The sequence below is a fragment of the Glycine max genome, chromosome 2 (genome assembly GCF_000004515.6).
Source record: "Glycine max cultivar Williams 82 chromosome 2, Glycine_max_v4.0, whole genome shotgun sequence".
NCBI classification, from domain to species: Eukaryota; Viridiplantae; Streptophyta; class Magnoliopsida; order Fabales; family Fabaceae; genus Glycine; species Glycine max.
Window position 1 is genome coordinate 42,954,161 of NC_016089.4, and position 9,062 is coordinate 42,963,222.

Sequence of the window (9,062 nt, forward strand, 5' to 3'; positions counted from 1 at the left end):
AGGATTGGATGAAATAAAATCTGGACGAAATAAAATCTAGATGAAATAAAACTTGGATAAAATAAAATCTAGATGAAATAAAATCTGGATAAGATAAGATTTGATAAAATAAAATTATTATTGTTAGCCCGGCTTGTCAAGCTTAACAAGCTATTTTTATAGTTTGGACTTGGCCTTTTTTATCTAAAAAGACTTTTTAAAAAGTTTGAATTTGGCCTTTATAGTAAACAAGCTGAGTCGAGCCGTCTTACATAGGCCGAGCCAAAGGCTCTTGACAAGTTGCTCGGCTCATTTTCACCCCTAGTTGTCATGTCTAGATAAAGATAAAATGGAATTATAAGTATTTTTCTTAATCAATAAAATATATATATATATATATATATATATATATATATATATATATATCTTAAATATGAAAAAATCTATTGGATAAACCTTGCTTCCACTCGAGATAACACTTATTATACATAATATGAATAACATGAAAGTTACTAACAAATAAAGAACCCAAATAAATTTAAATAAAAACATATAATAATGTTCAAACTAATACAAAAGTTAACTTAAAAAAACAAAACTAACACAGAGATGTATTTTTTGCCTTTAGGACATAGGGTTGTATTGCTCACTGATTTAGGGATTGCAACGACCATACATTCCACTTGACATGCTGTGTCAGAGTACGTAATAAAGATTAATAATTAATTGAAGAAACAAAAAATTTTAAGAAATAAAATATTTTCATTTTTTTAAATGGTAACTCAATTTTTTTATATCATAAAACTAAAAAAATTTATTTTATTTTGAAAAATAAGTAGATGTATTGATTAATCAAAAAACTAATTAGCAATTTGATAAACGGATAAATAAATAAGTAATCAAAGTATAAGAATTTAAATCTTAAGATGTACTTTACTGTTTATTTAATCCATTTTTTCCTAGCTTCTCTCCTATATAATTCATTATTAACATCTGAATATATTTATCGCATTCTTTATATTTTCGGAGACTAAATTTTATATTTTTCATCTTTCAATGACACATTTGCCAGCAAAGTGAGAAGACGAAAAGTAAAAAAAAAAAAAACATTATGACAAATGTTACTGCCCACGTTGTTAATCATTTCAATGATAAATTTATCTCTTCGTGCCACGTAGGCTATTTTATTAACGGTAACGGACATAAGTTAAATGTCAGATATATTTATCACACTTTTTACACTTTCAGGAACTAAATTTTATATTTTTATCGGGTGATTATTTACACTTTTCTTTATTGTTTACTAGTGCAAAAAAGCATTGTGTGTGTTGGACTTGAAGTTACCTAGTTGAGTGATTGCAACTTAAAAAAAAATATAACTAGTTAGAAATTAAAATAAAATGTTACAGTGATTTATAATAATTAGATGATAAAAATGTTTAGAAAAAATATAACATATGATATTATTTTCTTTATAATAGTTACATACATAGATTCATAAATTGTTTTGTATAATTAAGATTAAGTGATTTACAAAGCCAATTAATAAAGCAAAACTATTTTTCATAAAATCATGAAACAGTTTTTAATTCTATTAATTTTTACGATAATTATTTTAAAAATATAATTTTTAATTAATTGATCATATAAAATTATAAACTCTTAAAATACATATTTAAATTAAGGTTTCAATACACTTTTTATATATGTAATATAGTATATTTTGATTTCCCTATCTAAAATTTAATTTTTTTTATTTTATTATTTGAAAAAAATTTATATTTGAATTTAATATTTAAGTAATGTAATACTTTATTAGTCTTTCATATCATCATTTCACAGACTAACTAAATTTAGGTACTAAATCAAACATAAAAAAAAGTAGTAAAATAAATAAAGTTTAATTAGTAAAATTAAAATAAATTATATTCTAAGTATGAAAATAGACGACGACTAGGATGGACCATTGGCAACTCCTATCAAGTAAATTTCCTTACCACCATTCACTGCCGTCAGAGACAATGTCTGGTGGTGGAGTTTCATTTTTTTTTCTTTTCTCACCACCTCCACCTACCAAGCCTTGAATCAAATTTGAAAAATAAAGCTAAGATCTAAAAACCAAAGCCTACAATTGAAAACTAAAGAGAAAAAAAAACAACAATGATGAGATTAAGGGAAGGGGATCATTGGTGTAAGGGTTGAGAGATGTGATTCTCTTTGACGAATCGTCTGTCACACAAATCTCCCATCGTCGACGGTGAGGCTCGCAGCTAAGTCATGCCTCTATAAGACCTTTTTCGGCGTCACCATCAACCACCATGGGTTTGAACAATGCTTTTCTTGGATATTGACCTACAGTGATTGCTCGTGTGGCTTGTGGACTAGATCTGGTGGTGCGATGGGTTTCTGGCATATCTTGAGGTGGCAATGCAGTGGTTTTGGTGGTCGCTAGTTGATGGTGATGGCTGGGTTTGGGTTGTGCGGTAGTCGATGATGGTCTTGCGCAGTGAAGTTGTGTGGGTGTGGGTGTTTGACGCAGTGCTTGTGGTTGGTGGTGTTGGGTGGCGGATCTGATGTAGGCTTGGCCGATGGTGGTGGTTGGTGGGTTGGTTGGGAGTGGCGGTATTTGGGGAAGGAAGTGGATGGGGGATAATCCAATATGGTAGATATAAGACACAACATAAAACTAAGATTGTGAATCTTAAGAAACTTTTTTTATTTTTTTTAAAATTTGTTTTATTTTTTTAATATAATTAGTTTTATTATTTGAAATATCTTTAAAAACGTATAGTTTCATAACTGATATATTTTAGTTTTTATAGTTTGAAAATAGTATTTATTTTAAAATAATTTAAACTTTTATTTAAATTTAATTTTTTATTTTAATTTTTTTTAGTCCTTATAATTTTATGAATTACAATTAACTATAAAAATATTAGCAACAAATTTGTAAGTAATTTATCGCAATATAGTTTGTAATAAAAAAAGTTGATATTTATAACTAATTTGTAGGTTATTATTTATTTATATTTTTTTAGCAAAAACTAAAAGGCAAGTTCTTAAAAGAGTTGATAATTTTTTTGGTAACTAATACTCAATGAGCATTTAAACATTTATAATATTTGTGTCAATATTATTAAGTTAACTACTTTATGGAAGTCAAAAAATAATTATATTGTGTCATATATTAGTTTATGTATGTCTAAATTTTAATATATATGGTTATGAATTTTAATGTATTATATTATTAAATACAATTAAAAATTAAAAAAATTGTGTCATAGTATATGTATGGTGTCGTTAGAGATCGCTGGTTTGTCATTGAATTTTTTTTCAATGTTTTGTTATATGGATGAAGATCAATGGATGTATAACAAAATAATGTCTGAAAAAGTTGATATGAATGAGGAAAATGAAGAGGAACCTGGTGAGAATGAAGAAAATGGAGAGGAATCCGGTGTGCATTAACATGTTGATTGTTCTGATGTCTTTAATATTTCTCAAGTGTTAATATGATTTTTTTGTTAAAGTAAGTAAATGAATGTCTCTTGAATACTAAACATGTATGGACTACAATATAAGTGTTTGTTACTCGTGATGATGTTTTGCATTATACTCGATCTATTGCATATGATATTGATTTTGTGGCGGTGATTATCAGGTCAGATACATACTAGAATTAGATGAAGGACCTCATTTTTTTAATTGGTTGTGAAAAGAGTGGAAAATATAGGGCTAGGAAGAAAGATTTAGTACGAACAGTTACTAGCAGTAGAAAATATGAGTGTCCTTTTAAGCTACAAGCGAAACCAATGGTGGAAGGTGAAGGATGGATGTTGAAGTTAATATGTGTGAGTCATAATCATGCATTAACTAAGTCATTAGTTAGACATCCATATATTGGTCGACTGACTAAGGATGAGAATATTATTATTGGTGATATGACGAAGTGAATGGTCAAACTAAGAAATATTCTCCTAACATTGAAGGAGCACAATGTCAACAATTATATAACAATCAAACAAGTATACAATGCAAGATATGTATATCGTTCTTTCATAAGAGACAGTAATACTGAAATGCAATAACTAATGAAACTTCTTGAACGGGATCAATATATTCATTGGCATAGATTGAAGGATGAAAATGTTGTACGTGATATATTTTGGAGTCATCCTGATATAGTCAAATTATCCAATGCTTGTAATTTGGTATTTCTCATAGATAGTACCTACAAAACAAACAAGTTTAGACTTTCGTTACTTGATATTGTTGGTGTGACACCAACATGGATGACATTTTCTACTGCTTTTGCCTATTTGGAGGGAGAACGTCTAAATAATGTTGTTTGAGCTCTTTCGAGGTATTTTTCTGAGACGTGATGCCCCCTAGAGTTATTGTTACCGATAAAGATCTAACATTGATGAATGCAGTGAAAATTGTTTTTCCCGAGTCTACCAATTTGTTGTGCCAGTTTCACATTGATAAGAATGTGAAGGCAAAATGTAAAACCCTTGTTTCTCACAAAAATGCATGGGATTATGTCATGAAAGTCTGGAAAAGTCTGGTGGATTGTCCTTCTGAGTAAGAGTTCGATGACTGCCTTATCAAGTTTGAAATTGTTTGCTCACCATGACTAATGTTTGTTGACTACGTGAAGTAAACATGGTTGATTCCCAAACAAGAAAGATTTGTTATAGCCTGGACGAATAAGGTGATGCATTTAGGAAACACAACAACTAATAGGTATGAAAATTGTAAATATATTTTGGTGTTAGGGTTTAGGGTCTAATGGATAAAAATAATTGTTTTTGTTTACTTTTTTGTGTATTTCAAATGCAGGGTTGAATCTACTGATTGGGTCTTAAAGAGACTACTGCAGAATAGTCTTGGAGGCCTATGTAGTGTTTGGGAAGTCATGAACAACATGATCACGCTACAACACACTGAAATTAAGACATCTTTTAAGATAAGTACACATGTGGTTGGACATGTTTTTAAAGTTACCTTATACAAGAAACTACTTGGCATGGTATCAAGGTATGCTTTAAACCAAATTGTTGCTGAGTTTGAGCGTGTAAGTTATGTTGGTATTGACAGTTCTCATTGTGGATGTGTAATGATAACTACTCATTGTTTTCCTTGTGCATATGAGTTAGATAGATCTGTTGTTGGTAGCATATCACTTGACGTAATCCATGTGTTTTGGCGAAGGCTAAGTTGTTCAGACCAAGGGTTATTTGAGCCCGAAGTCAGCATAAACGAAGAGATGGAAACCATATCCAAGCGGTTTAAAGAGCTTGATGTTTGTGGCAAAGTTACTCTAAAGAGTAAACTTCGGGAATTGCCTACCCTAATCTAAACTCTATGTGTGCTCTTCCAGAAAAGGTCAAAACAAAAGGTGCTAAAAAAAATGATGACCAAACATCAAAGATCAATAAAGCATGATCCGTCTTACTCGGAGTATGTTGATGCATTACATTCTGTGCAAAATAGCAATTCTTTAGTCAAATTTAATGCATCATCATCTGAATAACCAAAACCAAGAAGGAACATGCCAATGTTGGATCAATTTCATCCATGCATTCATGATTTCATTGAAAACATTGTCAATGTCAAACCTAATGGTAATTGTGGATATCGTGCAATTGTTGCCTTATTAAGTATGGGTGAAGATTCATGATCTTTAGTTTATGACCATTTGAGGAATTAAAGCGGTCGCTACTTGTTGATGGATTATCCATGGTATATAAGTTTTATGTTATGTTTTCATGGACTAATTTTTCCTTAAATAAATGTAATTAAAACTGTTACATGCATGTCACCATGGATAAATGGATGAATATAACCGACATGAGATATGTGATTGCATCAAGGTATAATGTCATCCTTGTTTCTCTTTCTCTCCAACAAAGCATAATGTTTTTTCCTCTTGGAAGTCAACCACCAAGAGATTGTTATGTACATCGCGTTATATGTATCGGTCATGTGTATGACAATCATTTTGTTCATATAAAATCATGATCATCCTGTTTGTGTAATTTATGTAATAAAATGTGTTTTGATAATTTGAATGTGTATGTCCCTATGTAATAGGTATTTCTAAGAGACGATTGTCTCTTACCGCCAACAACTTTGTTATGGTCTACACATTGTCATTACTAAGCAAAGCAGTGACCTACACCATATATTAATATAATGCAGTAGTATACAAATTTGATGAGGTTGACAACACACTTTGTTGATTTAGGGGAAGATTAAACATTTAGTTACTATTAAGCCAATATTTTTAATGTACATAGTTGTGGCATACTTATGGGGTTGTCATGTAATATGATAATTAACACATGTTTCATTGGACGTTCATATAATTATTTATTTTACTTAATTATCGATTGTGGAAATAATCGTATTAGGAAAAAAAAACAAAACATCAAATGGTATATTGTTTTTGTAACGTACAAGTTTACAAGGGTTTAGGGTATACGTATTATACAACTTATGTAGTATGCCAAATTTACAACTTATGGTATATGTACTACTTTGGGATCATGGTTTTATGTTTCAGTGTTTTTATTTAGGTTATTTGGTTAATTAAATTGGATTAGGGTTTAAGGTTTTAGTGTCGATGAATTATGTTTTTAGGGTTGAGGGATTAATTAATTTGGTTTAGGATTTAACATAATCTAGTTAGGTCAATAATTTAATATTCACATACTTATTAAGCAAAAATAAATATATGGCTTATCAAATAGCACTAAATAATAAACATTGTTCAATCATAGGGCATACATAATTCCTGTAAAACTTATAAAATCCTAACAATCTTCATGCGTTTGGAGTACGCCGCCTTCATCTCGACCAAACATATACATTCCCTTGAGCAGTCACACTCGTGGCGATCCTCAGGCACTCCTCGGTCATAGTGTATGCTTCAGTTTCAGTAGTAACTACCCTCATGTTGATCAAGCGTTCCTACCTTTTTGCTATTGCATGGTAAAGTCTCCTATGACACTGACAATAAGAAAAAAAGTAAACATTTAATGCATGACGCATAACATGACTAACAATGAGAATTCAAAATATATTATACCACTGCATGTTGAGGCATGTCTACATCAGTAGGTGCAGGTGGTTCTAGCATAGCCATTGTAGCGACCGACTACTGCGGAGCATCTGATTCAATAAGTGTATCATCGTGTACCATGGGTGGATGTTTAGGAGGATCCCCAGGCTGTGTTGGACTCATGAAGGGATGAGATAACATGTAGAATCATTCCATGTAGTATGTTGCACACTGCCTAGGAGCAACATAAATCTGACCCACTGATGCAAGGTATTCAGAGAAGTGTATCCATGCTAACTCATTGACAAGTGCACCAAATTGTCTTGTAGTAAAGTATTCTAAAGTCTGAGTGTCGAATCCAGAAGGACTTTGTTTGTACTTAGATTGATTCAAATCCAATTTACAAGCAAGAGATAAGGTATTTAAAATAGAAGATAAAGAGAAGTAAGAGATAAGATAAAGATTTAAAATAAAAGATAAGAGATCACAAGATAAAATAAATAAGAAATTTTAATGTAAAAGATAAGAAAAGTAAAAGATAAAAATGATGATACAAAGATAAATTTAGAATTTATGACATGTTGGGGCCTAACATGCCTAACTACCCTTGATGTAATATTAATGCGTTTCTCTATTTAATACTATTATAATTTCCACCAACATCTACTAAGATACTCAATCCTGATTCCTCACAATGAAGAACCTAATTTATCTATCCTCTCTCCCAAATCTCTTTGCAGAGATGATAAAATAGTAAATTGCATGAACTTTGAAGATGTATGCAGAGGCAAAACAAAGTTACTCTATCCCTAGCAATGAATTATTTAAATGTCATTTTCCAGTTCTTTAGAAATTATCATTTTCCAATGTATAACCCCTAAAACTAATGCATGGATGATCAGGCCATACAATAACAATAAAGCACAAGAAATAAATAATAAAAATTGGCATTGCATTAAATAGATAGTAAGGCAAAATTACATTCCAAGGGCATTTGACTGCTAAGCTCTCAATAATGGAGTTTTAGCCTCTCATTGTCATGAAAGTTTTACACTTTAGGGGCTAATGTGGATAAAAGAAGAGGGATGGATAGAGGAAGAGAAGGGGATAATGGATATAGATAGAGGGTTTCCCCTATTTGAGATACTCATGCTTAGGATGTATTCATTAGAGAGTTTTGAGTCTCGGTGTCTCGGTGTGTAGGGATTGATGTCTTTTTTCCTTTGCTCCCTTCTCCTTATAGGCCTAAGATAGCTTAATTTTCATGCAACCTCACACTTAGCGCGAGCTTTTACACTAAGCGTGCCTTTGGGCTTCTTCGTGGGTCATCTTTGCGCTAAGCCTGAACTGTCCGTTGAGCGAGGAGATGCGTTGGGCCTAGCTTGCGCGCTAAGTGAGCTGTATCAATCTTCAACTTTTTCTTCAAGTTTTTGCATCAATTTTACTCCAAAGCATTGAAATCTTATTCTTTTAACTTATGCTAATAAAAAACTACAAAGATATTAATTTCTTTATTATTTCATTAAAAACAACGGTAAAGTAAAGAAATTGCAATCATTCTTAGCCAAAATTAACTATCAAATTAACTCAAATTTCGGAGTTATCAATCCATCTATCGTCAATCTCTTCTATAGTTAAAAATGGGTCAGCAAAACATGGAGGAATGGTTTGCACATATCCAAATTGTCAAATAATTGTCTACAAAATAATGAAATCAACTCAAATTCTCTGAATGCACGGTGGTCACCATAAGAAATCCAACACACAACATCAGATGTCAATCTATCCAATTGCTTATAATACGTTGACACTGGTAATGCCTTCCCAGACTTCCAACAGCAAACACATGGTTTTCTCTCATGATAATCTTCATTAGCAATACAAAAAGCAACAGTAGGGAAATGATCGTAGATCCAACACTTCACATGTTTAAAAAACAAAAAAATCAAAACAATACTCAATATAAACTACAAAACTAATAATTAAATTTAAAATAAATTATAAATACATGTAAAAG